We start from the raw sequence: 14450 nt of genomic DNA on the forward strand, positions 1-14450 counted from the left end.
AGTACACACAGCACCATGCGTGTACCTTATCCAATTAGCTGAGCTTTTAAAGGGACACTAAAAAGAAAAGCAGTTCTTCTCATATTATCATATTAATAAATTATAATTTGACAATACTAGAAGCACCACTCTTAGCATGAGAACACACTTGGTAAGCGAGAAAACGCACAAAAAGAAATAAACATGCTGCCAAGGTGCTGCCTTGAAGTTATCGCACCAGCTCTCCGTGACATCAAGAATTTAACGACGTGTGCTGGGGCCCACATGATTGTTTGTCACTAATAATTATATACAGTCGAACCCGTTTATAACGAACTCGAAAGTGCTGTGAAAACTGGTCATTATATCAGTAGTTCGTTGTAAATGGACTCGCCCTCAAAAACATGCATTTAGCGACAGAGCCGCTTTTTTTTTTCTGCGCATTTTTATTGAAAAGTGCTAACAACTCCTCCGGTGAGAAGTTAGGCCTTTTTGTGTTGAGAAGCGAAGCCCGCTGAGTGCACGAGTGAATTAAACCGCCTTTGCAGTGAACCGACACCGTCTCACTGATCCGCGATACCGCCACATGGAGCCGATCATCCCTGGCTAGTTGCGTGCAGCGCGTCGCCTACTCGGCTCACGCCATCATTGCCTGGCCGCTTGCATTTGTACGCGCATTTGTGCGCTTTTTGTGCCCGCTTCACTTCGGACCATGCATGGAGGCAGCGAGCGACCTGTCCGTTCAACGTGGCGAAGACTAGCATTTTGCAAGCAACGCGCACTCTACGTCTCCGCGATGCTCTGACGGCCCCGCACGACAGGCGCGGCGCGCTTGGGTTGCACCTAATTAAACACGCTGTATACGCTCGCTGTAAGCGCATCAACGTTTCTCGGTGCCTGTGTCTCTCAACACCAGCGAGCTAGTTTCGTTGCACGAACCGACGCGCACTTTATCTCGCACGGCGCGGTGGCGGCGTACTTTCGAACGGCAATGGCATTGCGCACTTGTACTGCTTGTACCGCCGTCACCCCGAACAGTTTACGCCACACGTGCAGCCGAGCCGATAGCTACAGATGACTGTGATAAGGTTGTCGGCGATAAATTATAATGGCTCGTTCATCGCCGGCCGCCACATCGCCTTCGCTCCTTTCCGATTCTTATCCGTGAAGGAATCGCGCGGAAGTCGTAATCATTGATCGGCTGGTCTCTGTCGTTACCGAAAAGATGAAAGACATTTTGTGGCACATTGTGACGTAGACGCTGTGAACATTTAAGCGCCGAAAAGTTATCGCGGTCATCGCTTATAGCATTTTATGGCCTCTTGCGTTCCAAGGCATAGGTTCATTGCAGGCGGTCGTAGCTGCAGTGAACAACGCCAGGAAACGTTGCCGTGCGAAAGCTGACTGCAAGGCTTCATGCTGCCTACTATTTCTTTCTTTCTTTTTTTTTATTCCCCACTGCCATTCTGCCACTGAAGAAACGACTGGAAAGCGAGCGACCTCGCTCGTAGCGTCCGAAAGCAGCGCGTGTGGTGCTCGCCGATCTCGGGTATCTTCGTCACAAGTAAACTGGACCGGGGCACGCGCGAGCGCGCGCCTCTCATGGTTTAGAAGGCAACTTTTTTCGCTTCGTATATGCCATTTACCGCGACCGTGTCTGAAGTGTTCGTTGTAAAAGTAGGAGGCTTTGAAAAATGTTCGCTATATGTGGACGCAATTTCAATGAGTAGCATAGGCGTGCGCACAGGGGGGGCAGGGGGGGGCGGCCGCCCCCTCTAATCACCTAAGAGGGGGGGGGGGCGCAAAATCTGTCCCGTACATTGACCCTTCCAGTCACCTAAGAGGGGGGGGGGGGCGTAAAATCTGCCCCATACATTGACTTAGTAGGGTGGGGGGGGGGGCCGCTGCGATGAACCTTTGCCCCCCCTGATGGGCAACCCTGCGCACGCCTATGATGAGTAGCATAGGAAAATCGTAAGTGCACCGAAATATGGTCGTTATAACCGATAGATCGTTATATCTGGGATCGTTATAAGTGGGTTCGACTGTACAGACGGGTCCACTGTTAAAGGGAACACTTGCATACAGGGCATGTTTGGATTTCGCTCTCTTGCATAAACATAGTGGCTTAGATTTGCATAAAACTGCTGGTGGTTGACAGATCTGCCTCTTTATGACAGACTCGTGCAGTGCATGAACAGTGTTCCCCTGTCCACTTGCAGTTAGAGGGCCAGCAAAATGAAAGGTGCTCATTGGAGTGTTCCCTTTAACAGTGGACCGTACTGTACATGCCATGGTGTTCGAAGGCACACAGAGTCTTAACACAGCAAGTTTCAGAAAATTTCATTGAACCAATGTGACCAAAATACAAAAAAAAATCTGAAATTTGGGACCTCGCACTGACAGTGACCTGCTAAACTTCTGGCGTGAAATTCAGACATGGAAACTTTTACCTTCATTTCCTCTCCTAATAATTAGCTTATGATGGTGAAATTAACGACTATGGAGTTCTGAAAGAGTAGTTTATCCATCTAAATTGACTTAATGTTTCATTTTTGTGTCCATGTACACCCGTGAGCAAAAGTACGGACCACACAAGTGCGAGCCCAAATCGCTGTCTACGCCATCTAATCATGAGCCGTCTGCTGTCGAGAGCATTGCTTTGATGGAATAGCTGTCGAGAGCATTACTCTGAGGGAATTTGTCAGAGAAATGCTCTCGACCGCAGATGGCTTGCCACTAGACAGCGCAGATGGCAAAGGTATACGGAGGGCAATGGTCCGTATACTTTTGCTCACAGGTGTACACTGGTCCAGAAAGCTGACTGTACAGTTGCTGTGATCATGCAGTTGAGTTGAGGTGCGTAAAGGCTCTGATATACTCCATCGTAACGTCGACGCGCGCGTGCGCGCGTCACGGCGACGTTACGTCAGCAAAAAGCAGCCCTCTGTAGTCCGGCGTCGGCTGACCGCCGACGCAGCCAACGGCTGCTGGCGCGCTCGGGCGTCGGTCGGCTCCGAATAGATCCTGCTGCATTTCGCGCCGGACTCGCATGTACAGGAACCTGCTTCGCGGGCTGTTTCGTCGGTTCCTGACAGGTGGCGTGGCGCGTTCTTCGCTTTACTGCGCATGCGCTCCTCTAGACGCGATCGCATCGGCGCGTTGGAGCCGGCTCGACTGTAGCGGAGACCGATTTGCACCTGGCGTAGCGTCGCCGGCTCGGCGTGACGAAACGCAACGTCCTCGCGGGCGCTCGCGTCGGACGTCGGAGTATAAAAGAGCCTTAACTACCATTTCTAAAATGGGCGCAGTGTGCTTGCCACAACGAATGCCCACGAAAAGCTATATCTGGAGTTTGTTTTCGTATGGTATCGCGAAGACAAAATAGAGCAGTTCTTTTTTTCTCCCCTGGAATGCACCATGTGGCGCAAGCGATATACAGGGTTTGTCCAATTGTAATGTCAATGAATAAATTGTAAAGCGTCGATACCTCACAACGAGCTAGGAGTGCTTGGTGAAGGGGGAAGTTAGCTTACGCACGTGCGGTCGCACTTTTGTGTGCCACCATCTGGAGAGTAAGGCGGGACTTTTCCGTGCAACTCGTTTTCATTTCCCTTGCAAGCCACAATGCAGCGCTCTTTGGAACGATGGATTGCCATCAAGTTTATTGTAAAACTCAACAAGACCACATGGAAACTTTTCCTATGATAAAGACTTTGGTGATAATTGTTAGTCAAAACGTCAGGTGTACCGGCGGCATAAGGCTGTTTTAGAAGGTCGTAAAGAGCTCAGCGATGAAGCCCGCACTGGAAGCCTGCACTGGAAGACCCGTGTGTGCTGAATCGTCGTATGCCACACGCCGGATCGTAGGCCAACCCGTCCTGCAGCGCCGGGGCAGCTTCCAGTTTGGTGGTGCTGGCGGCGCAGCAACGCAGCTTCGATGCCAATGAAGGGGCCTTGTGATGAACACATTTGGGTTACTGGGAGCATTCTTGGCGAGTCTGTCCTCTTTGGTATAGTGTATTTAACGGTGGCCAGTGGACCACACGATGGCAACGACAAAGTGCTACAGTGTGTCGTCGGAAGATGTGAAACGGTAGGGTGCAGACAGCGAGGTACTGTTTATGGGCGACTTCAATGGACACATCCCGGCCACCGACGGGTACTTAAACTACAACGGACAGCTGTTGTTGCGGTGTGCGGAGCAGCTCTCCTTAGAAATCGTCAATCTCCATACTGACTGTGAGGGATCCTTCACCTAGCTGGTGCGCTCGTATCAGCCGCTCTACCATAGACTATGCGCTGGTGACTGCAAAACTGGCCGCTCGCATAGCACAGGTACATATCGATGAAGACGGCCAGTTCAGCCTCAGAAGTGACCACAATCACATACGTCTGTCGTTCTCCAAGGGCGGCGTTCGTACAGGCTGCAGGTCACCTCCACCGAGGCGTGGCATGTACTTGCCGAGCAAGTCAGTCGAGAGGGTCGCCGAGGATTTTGAAAAGTGTCCTCAACGGCGGGAATCCCACTCACATAGTGAGTTTGTGCGCGCTATGGACGCTGTAATGCGTACCCTGATGGTCCAGGAAAGGCGACTGGGACACAGACTACAGAACCCATGGTGGGACAGAGAAGTGGAAGTGGCGTGGAAAGAACGCCGCCAAGCATATTGGGAACATCGGAGGACCATCAAAGGTCTTGACACTGAGGTATGTGCAGAGAAGTGGGCTGTGTATCTGGACCAAAAGCAAAAGGTGCAGGCCCTGGTTCAATGCAAGACAGCAGATTACAACCCTAGGCTGATCCAGTCCATCAGACAGCAAGGAAGATCTTCAGCACACAAGTTTTGGACATACGTCAGGTCCTTGGACAAAGCCGCCCCCCCCCCCCCCCCCCGCCGCCACCTCTACTTGTAGATTCGGCAATGGGGCAGCCGGTCACCGAGCCAAAGTCATTTATTATTATTCTATTATACAGAAAAATGGGGATACAGAAAAATATACAGATGAGGGTCCCATAGTCGAAGACTGCAGCGGGACCCTCGTGTGAATACGAGGGTCCCGTGTGAATACATTACACAGCACTTCTCCCGGATTTTCGGGGCCTCAGGCCTGAATACGACCACCCCCCTTACTGAAGAGGGCAGGAAGAACCACCCTGGGCATTCTCAATTGGCTCACAGATTGAACGGGCTTTGAAGCGGGTTAGGGCTCGAACGGCCACTGGCCCCGACGGCATGCCAGCGCGCGTACTAATTAAAGTACTATAGAGGACTCGCGTACTAAAGAGGGCTCGAGGGAACAGCTCGCATAGATCCTCACGGCCATCATCGAAGGCGATCCCGCCCATCCCCAAAGAATGGCATGAAGGCAAGGTGATTCTTATCCCCAAAAGGGGTGGTGATGCGAGAAACATAGAGGACTACAGGCCAATAACGGTCACCAGCGTCATGTATCGCTTGTTTGCGGGGGTGATCAAAGCATGGTTGAGTGGCTGGGCGAAGACGAAGGGATTACTGACCGAGCTCGAGAATGGCTTCAGGCCTGGCAGACGGCTGGATGACAATCTGTTCGTCATCACGCAGTGTGCAGAAATAGCCCGAAAATAGGGAGGACGCTGTTGTGCTGCTTTCTGAATGTTGAAAAAGCGTACGATAACGTGCCGCATGGTCCTCTCTTCGCATGCTTATCTGACCTTGGACCACCACGACTGCTAATCTCCATTACACGGCGAATGTACAGCGACAATGTAGTGAGTGTGCAGTTGGGTGACATAATCCAATTCGTGTAAATAAGGGTCTGAGGCAGGCACCCCACTGTTGCCATTTCTGTACATTCTGTACGCATTCAGACTAGAGCGGGCCTTGCTGAAGTCAAACCTCGGGTTCAGCATGCGTTTCAGCACAACTAGTGTCAGCGAGAACCACCGCCTGCCTGGTTTGGCTTTTGCACAGACGATCTGGTTCTTTGACAGAGTAACCAGGAGTTGCAATCCCTCCTCGACATCTGCCAGACAGAAATCGCGAGTCTTGGACTCCGATTCAACATTAAGAAATCAGCGGTTAATTGTCCGTCTAGCTGGATGGAGCACCGATGCAGCGGCGTTGGCCTTGGGAGGAGAACCGCTGGCCGCACGCAACGAGTACAGGTACCTTGGAGTCACCCTGTGTGTGGATGCACGCAGGGTGACGACCATGATTCGACTACACGAGACCATGATTCGACAGGCTGCGCTGCAGGACGACGATACGCGGTGGCAGTCACGGTCGAAAAAGGCTTTCTGAGTGGTGGGCAACTGTACGACGGACTGACCACGGCCGGTCTGGAGGCGCGCGCGAGCGAGCCTCCAGACCGGCCGGTGACACGATCCTGAACTCGGTGACATGATCCTGACCGCGATGGCTCTGTGTGATGTGGGGATTCAGGCGTTCGCCCCACTGATCTTGGGGATCAGTGGTTCGCCCCAGTTGCTCGGCGCATCTTCCCCTGGAGAATTCTCGTGTCTCTCTCCTCTCGACCGGACGGGTGGCAGCTGGTCATAAATCGCCGTCACTTTGCTGCCACCCCGTCCTCGAAGGTTAAACCCGGTGTCCCATTGGCCCAATTTTGGCGGGATTCGGACCTTGCTCGCGCTCGCCTAGACGCGGGGGCGCGCGCCGAGGTTCGGAGGGACCACTTGGGGACCTCGGAGGGTGCGTATGTGTGTTGGCATCTCCGGCCGGCGGCGATCCTTTGTTCTTTGTTCTTCGTCGCCGGCCGGCAGTTACGTCGTCTTGTCGGGGCTCCGTCCTCGGCGGGCGCGCGCTCCCCTCCGCGGTCTCGAAGTCCCGAGGCAGCGCCTCGCGATCGTGCACCGTATATGAAGTGTTCCTTCTGCTCTGGGGTGCGAGATCGCGTGAGCGCTGGTCGAAGGGTAGGTCGGCTCTCCAAACTTGCCTCTCGGTTTGTTCGTTTTGTGGGTGTGCCATTCGCGGCCACATTTGGTATCTTGTATTAGCTAATTGGTGTCCTGTGTAATTATGTTACGTACGATTGGCTGTGTCCAATTATTGATCTCTTTGTAATCCCAGTAATAAATCCCTAATTTGGAGAGTGTCGCCTAGGGTCTCCCTCGCTGCGCGCGACGGCTCGCCGTCCCTTCGCGGTGACGGGCCGAGTTCTCGCGCGCAGCAGTTCGAACGGTACACGGGCGCGAGACGAACGAGGACGCGGCACACTGCATGAAGCTTCCAGTGCTCGAACCCGCGGTGGTGTTCGGTAAAGGCAACGTGAACATAAGTAAAAACCAATTGAACAAGGACTAGTCGATTGGCACGACACCACAGTATATAGGAGATACGTTAAATGTTAACGCTTCTTAACCTCCAGTAATGCTAGCAGCCATCTAAAGAACTATCATTACACGAGGAACGCTGTGCGACGCTCTAGCTGCAGCAAGACGGTGAGATGGGCTAGTTGGTGAACATTCATTTTGAAGCACAAAGCTTATAAGCGCACATAAAACGAGGACCGAAGATATAAGAACTCGACAGGACAGCGCTGCAGCCTAGCAGACGACAAAAGCCGAATCCCCGCCTTTTTCTCCCCTCCCCTGGCCGGAGCGCTGCGCACGGCACGCTGAACACGCTGAACCCACCACTGGCTCGCCGCAGCCGCATTAGAATGACTGTGCGCGCTTGTTTAATCGGCCCCTTGAAGCATTAAATGAGAACCTGTCTCTTAAGCAATAGTCATGACGAAAGTGGGCTTCCGATAGAACAAATTAAGTGACAAATATATTTTTTTAAGACGCTTCGATAAATACAAATGAGCGCTTCGAAAAAAATGAGTATACCAACTGGCGGCTGAGCGGTTTACCTCTCTGTCACCGCCTCGGCTGTGCGTAACGCGGAGGTGTATTAAGCGCATATAATGTAACCAGCATAAAGTATGGGAAACGTGCGGCACCTACAGGTGGCGCGACAATGCAGTGCGCCAGCGCGCCGTCAGCGCCGCGAGTGGCCACTCAGTTGTCAAGTGTCGTGCTACGAAATCTCGTCTCTCCTGCTGCGCTCGCGTTTTGTGGACGTGCGTGTGCGCGATGGCGACTGGTGTTATAAAGTGCGCCGGCTTCAAGAACGTAAACAGCGCAGGGTTTTTTAGAGCCTCCAACGAAGAGAAAGAACACAAATTATGCCGCAGCAGGCACGTTTTCGACGTGACGGAAGAGAGCACGGTCGGACAGAGTATTCTAAAAGGGAGATGCGTGCAACAGGCCAACGTGAAGCAGGAAGCATGTGCCGTCATCATCGATGTTTGTGCGCACGCTTTTTCATCATTTTACCTGCTTATTACTGAGTAAACGATGACATTAACGTCAAACATGTGCTGTAGCGAGATGTTGTCTTGAGGGCAACCGAGTGCGATCGGCGCAAGTAGTACGTACGATCGCCTCCCGTGTTGCGTTTAGTGATGCCTTAACAATTGTGCGAAGCTTTCTATACTGCAGTTCCGTTTGTGGACGTTGCTCGGGCTGCATGAGTGCTTGGGTAAATGTGTTACGTGTCATCTTTGTAAGCGATATCTTGGCCGTCACGTAGCATAAAAACAGCGTGGCGCGGCACCGCTTGCATGCGCAGCGCTGTCAAGGGGCAAATGTAATACAGGTGTAATAAAACTTAAAATTCGCGCGGTCCCCAATGCATTGTGCCACGCATCCGGCTCTTGTTTCTTACTCTTCCCGTTTATGAACTGCGCTGTCTGCTTATACGTAGGGCGTACGAATAACATTTTTTTACCTGCAAATGAGCATGATTGAATGATGCTCGCCTTTATGTGCCTATGAAATTGTCTGAACTGCGGTCAGCGTAACAATAACGCACGTACAGCTAAGCGACGGCGTCCAGTAATTTGACAATATGGTCATCGCCGTGAACTGCGAGATAACTGTTGGCTGATGTACGTAACTTTAAGTGCACGCGCTCTGTAATATGCATGTGTACTTTTCAGCATTAATTACTTTAGACTATCAACACCAAAAACACGCTTTTTCAATTGCACCGCCCAGAGGCCGGGTGTAATTTGAGTATTCTCTTTTCCAGCTTGATGCAACTATAGGCTGGTCACCAGAGCTCACTGCAACTGCAGGGGCGGTGTTGAAGGCCACTGCAAGCATGCAGCAGCAGTTGTAGCTTTTGTCAACAGTGAAGAGTCAGCAAAACTTCAGCTGTCGCCGAAGTTTTGCGGTACGTCGGCGGAAAAACAACAGGAGCGTACGAATGAGAAGCTGGATCCGTCGATGACTTTGCGCCAACAAAATGTACACTGCAGACCCGAGACCACTTTGCCGGCTGCCATTCGGTTCCGTTTGAACACTGTAAAAATACCGGTTCACTTGCGTGGAGCGTAAATTCACAGCGAACTAGCTACAACGTGTACTTCATGACCATGCACAGGATCACTTACTTCACACGCCGTACGCTGCGAATCCACCATTCCCGCTGGTCTAGGAAGCTTTCTCGCCCCGGAAAACGGAAGAACTTTCTTCCAGGAGGGCATTTCTTATATCTATTAGCGCAGTTGACGACGCAGCAATTCATGCGCGACATTGCAAAACTCCTCCAACGGCGTGACACGGCTCGGCGCGTGGAGCGGCTGCTGCACGTAGCACGCCAATTCGTTTCGTTCACTCCCGCATAGCGGCGCCACCAGCTCAATGCACGTTCCCCATAGGCGAGAATTTTTTTCATAATTGTGGTCTTGATGAGCTCAAAGAAGGCAGCCAGAAGGAATGTGGTGGTTTACTTAAACTGAACTTAAATGAGTGAGCCCGAAGCCTTTTTGTGTCAATGCCACTGTCAGACACGCACGCACACGATACAGACACACACACGCTCATACACACGTGATAAAGACACGCACAACATACACACACGCGATACAGACACACACGTACTTAGATACACGTACACAATCATACGCACGCGATGATGGCGCGTGATGCCGGGCCACTTTCGCGCCCCGGTGCTGTAGAAAACCTTGAAAAATGGTGATAACAAGATCGAGAACACTGAAATGAACGTTTATTAAAATATTAGTTTCTTTCGAAAGCCGTGTAAATGGGCCATGCTAATTTAAGAGGAGCTTTATGCAGCGTTCCATCATGCAGATCGACGTTTTTTCTGCCACATGATAACATGCTTTATTGCATCTGATATAGTTTCGTTTGCGTCATGTCCGCCTGTGCCTGGATTTTTTGTCTCTTTCCTGTGCGCGCATGTGCAACTCAGGCGTCGCTTCTTGAAATGACTTCGTGGATAATACATTGTCCATCCAAGTGTTATCCTGACGTGAAAGTAGCCTTGCGCGGTGAACTGAACAAGACGCTTGCGCGGTGTCAGTACGATTAAGCGACGCCAACAGTAACTCATCTACCGCAATAACAGAAGCGCCGGAGAAAGATTTTCCAGAGTAGTATTTTGGCGTTCGTGTCAAAGAAACTAGCACTCGGTTTTCCTGTGAGAGGTGACATTCCGTACGAATGTCAAAACACATTGCGATGATTTTGGCTCGTGTTACATGAACAGAAAGAAGCTCTCCAAAAAACCGCACAAGGGTAATTTTAAAACATCTGCTATCAGAGCGAGAATTTTTCGGCCTCTGCCTCGAAGTAGATATCAACAGCAAGCGAGCGCGATCAGTAGAACACCCCCTGCACGTCGTCTCCGCGAAAAAACCAAATTATAATCGTCTCCTAGTTATGCGTGCGTGGCATCCAAATTCAAAAGCAAATTGACGAACTGAAAAAGAAACAGTAGCTGGCGCTGCTCATCTAAAATACCGTGCCCTGTATTCTTTCATTCATTTCATTCTTTCAGGGCCTGCATTCGTTGCATTTGGGTGGCTGAAGCACATATCAAAGCAGCTGGAAGAATAACACCTCTACAAGCCGCTGTTCCAATTTTCAATGAAACGGACAACGTATCCTGCAAGAATGTTACAGCGCGGAAAAAGAAACGAACGGGCGAGGAGAGGCCACACGGATAAGCGCTGTATTGTACCTGGGGTTTATTTGCGAAAGCACGCATATTAGTAGAGTAACTAATGCGAATCTGAGCAAGCAAAATAGGAAAGCACAAACACGGCGCGTAAAAAAAAAATGATAACTAAGGTGAGTCGTCATGTAGAAGACAACGCCGTAAGTAATACTGGTGTCACAAGGGCACCTTTGATCGCGATCAGGCCCGATCGGGATCAAGATCATCGCGATCTGCTCATCGATATCTGGCTCCCAGATTGCGATTTGACTGACGTTTGCGCCAAACTCGATCCGGATTAGTTTGGACCAAATAGCAGCGATTATTAATTGTTGATCGCGATCAAGAAATTTGATCCGGACTGATTCTGATCGCGATCAAAACTACCCGTGTGACACCGGTATAAGAGAATCTAGTTTTTCACTAGTGAACGGAAGAATTGCTAATGCAGGCGTGACCAAGACGAGCCATTTCGGTCGCGGCCTGCTAGATAACAGCTTACTTTCGCTATCAGAATGTTGTTGGTTTTTTTTTTTTGTACGTTGTGCTTGCGTGTTTCTTTTGTTCCATGCGACTGTTCGCATTTGTGTCCCGAACTTTATGTGTGAATCCTCCTCACCCCTCCCCCCTCCGCCACACAAAAAAAAGAACCCTCATTTGGGAACCAGCGCCAGTAAGTGTCACCTCTGTTGGTCCATTCGTTTGTTTTTTACAGCAAACATTCACAATAAACGGAATCTAACAATCACGACAAGCGCGATCGAGAAGCTCTATCATCGCGCGTAATTGTTCGCAGCACAAAGCAGATCCTATAGTTGTGCACTTTAGCCTGAATAACAGTTGCCGACATGCGAGGTGATGGACTATCAGCTGAATATTCAGCATATTGAGGTCAACCCCATTTTTAAGCAACGCACAAATAGCCTAGAAAAAAAAAAAAAGACGTTGATGAGCAGGCCGGAAGGATATTTAAAATGTAGCATTCGGCGATGCTATATATGATACGAGCAATAGGACAAGCGCCTTACCTCGCAAAGAACGCTGTTCTTTCTCGGAACAAAGTTTTTTCGGCCGATGTTTTGCAGCCACTGCTTCTTGCGCAAGCCATCACGCTTAGCCCCGGCGTAAAATGGCGCGAGCGAAAAAGAAAAATACCAGCAAAACGCAAGATCCACGCGTCTCTAAGGGCAACGGCGAAGGAGACCAATCATCGTGCAGAAAAAGCGGCGGAGAACGGGAGGACGCGCGCGCGGCGGCGAGTACAATGAATGACAGTACTTTCCCAAGATCAAGGGGTTTTACCGCAGCGCCGTTCGCAGTGCCGCCATCGGTGGTTCACCAGTCCAATAAACCAATTGGGTCGTGGTGACATTGTTAACTTGATGCACGTGTTTACTTTAAATGTTAAAAAAAAAACAAAAAAAAACCACCGGAGGTGCTTAGGGGTACTTTAGGTTCAGGAAGGTACTCGAAAACGTATCGTAACCGTCTCCTATCTGATCAATGAATTAAGTAATTAAGCATCCATTTTACCCATTGCATATATAATTGCCATTGCTTGGGCTAAAACTTGTAGGGAAAGAGATAAGAGAATTGAGGATCGATCAGTAGAACAAATCGGAAGACTGAGCATCTGCAGAATATGTATCAGAGGACAAAAATAAACACCGCGCATATTCCGGCAGTCTGCAGATGCGCGCAGTACACATGAGCGAGACGTTTTAGAGCGAATGGGCGAGATACGCGAGACGCATTCAAGCATAGGCGTGCGCAGGGTTTACCTTAAGGGGGGGGGGGGCGAAAGTTCGTCGCAGCGACCCCCCCTCCCAATTATGTCACTGTAGCGCTGACATTGCGCCCCCCACCGAGTCGCATCGCCCCCTCTCCCTGTTATGTCAATGTGTGGGGGCAGACTTTGCGCCCCTCCCTCTTAGATGAATAGGGAAGGCGGCCGCCACCCTGCCCCCCCCCCCCCCCGCCCCCGTGCGCACGCATATGCATTCAAGGATGGCAGAGTTGGACAAAGTAATAAAATTACGAAGTTTGGAGACGTAAAAAGCTGGCTGAGGTTGATAAAAGGTGAATTAAACTAACACTCGTCTTCGACGGCCGCTGTAATTTTCTAGGCTTGGGAACAGGGGCGTAGCCGGGGGGGGGGGGGGGGTTCGACCCCCTCCCCCCCCCCCCGAAATTTTTCAGTTTTGCGTGCGTATATATACACGCACACATACAAACGCACGCACGAACATACATAAAGTATGGTTGAACCCCCCCGAAAAAAATTTCTGGCTACGCCCCTGCGAAATTTTTGGTGATAGTAGGTGTTTTTACAAAGTTGATAAATGATGAGAATAGATGTTTTTTCTCAAATAGTCAAAGTTTTCAGTAAGTGCCCCCCCCCCCCCATCCCGAAAAAAAATCCTGGCTACGGGCCTGTCTCGAGATATGTGGCGCGATTTTGTACGCGTTCTTAAAACGAACGGATAGAACAAAATTACCGGAACCCCGAGGTACTTATAGCCATTAGAATTTAAATCCAATGTGTACGTGGCACATGGGCTCCATGCACGTGGGTAATAGAGCCCAGTACCTCCCGCATTATTATGTTCCTTTGCGGTACAAACGAGAATTAAGGCATAAAGGCTTAAAAAACAAAGAAATTAAAACAAGGGGGCGGAAGAACAAATAATGAAAATTTGTGGGTAGAAAGGGTGACTTAAAAAAATAAGTACGCATCTCGATCCTTGCCACAATATGAGTATGAGTCACGCCGTAGTGGAGGTCTACGGAAATGTTGACCATCATTCAGGTGTTCTTTATCGTGTATTCGGGTGAACAGCCGATCATTTTTATGCAATAACTGACTGCGTGGTAGCGGTGAAGACGCAGTTCAATCGGGAGACGTTCAATCGGGAGACACACACGTTGCGCTTTCCGAGAGAAAAGCCCGCGTAGAGTTATGAGAAGCTTCTTTTACGTCAACGATTTTCTTGTCGATTTGTCCTGCACAAGCGACGTGAGAATGGCGGCCGCAGTAGCAGACGACGCAGCGGAAAGCACGCGCACCGAGGCATTGTCCTGATTCATGACAAATTGCGGTGGGTCTTACTGGGTCGAACTTGTTGTAGCATATTTTTTTCCAACTGCCGCAATTTTCTTAGAAAGTTGTATCGACCTTGTGCAATTCTCCTCCAATAGCGATTGAGCAGCCTTTTTGCCGTCGACGTCTAGCCAGTCTAGCTATGGTGGCTACATAGTCTGGCTACCAGGATACTTCTTCCCTGCAATCCTTGGCATTCAGGCCTACTATCGTACGTCTGTGTGTGCCGGTGCGTCTAAAGAATCGAACGATACCTTTAGGTGGTCAGCACAGCCATCAACACATTGGCCTGTCAGTAGTTCGACGCAGCAGTGTTCCCGACAATCGCCCATAATCATGTAAGTGCGTCAAACCGC

General features: G+C 50.4%; 1 protein-coding gene across 1 annotated transcript in view; it reads left to right on the forward strand.

Moving 5' to 3' along the window:
- Window positions 1–14261: 14261 nt before the first annotated feature.
- Window positions 14262–14450, forward strand: part of LOC119386563 (probable ubiquitin carboxyl-terminal hydrolase FAF-X) — a 326343-nt gene continuing 326154 nt past the window's right edge. The window contains exon 1 of the mRNA XM_037653846.2: window positions 14262–14432. The gene's annotated coding sequence lies outside the window, so the exon portion shown is untranslated. The remainder of the gene's footprint in view (window positions 14433–14450) is intronic.

Source organism: Rhipicephalus sanguineus, chromosome 3, assembly GCF_013339695.2.
Source record: "Rhipicephalus sanguineus isolate Rsan-2018 chromosome 3, BIME_Rsan_1.4, whole genome shotgun sequence".
In the NCBI taxonomy this organism is placed as follows: domain Eukaryota; kingdom Metazoa; phylum Arthropoda; class Arachnida; order Ixodida; family Ixodidae; genus Rhipicephalus; species Rhipicephalus sanguineus.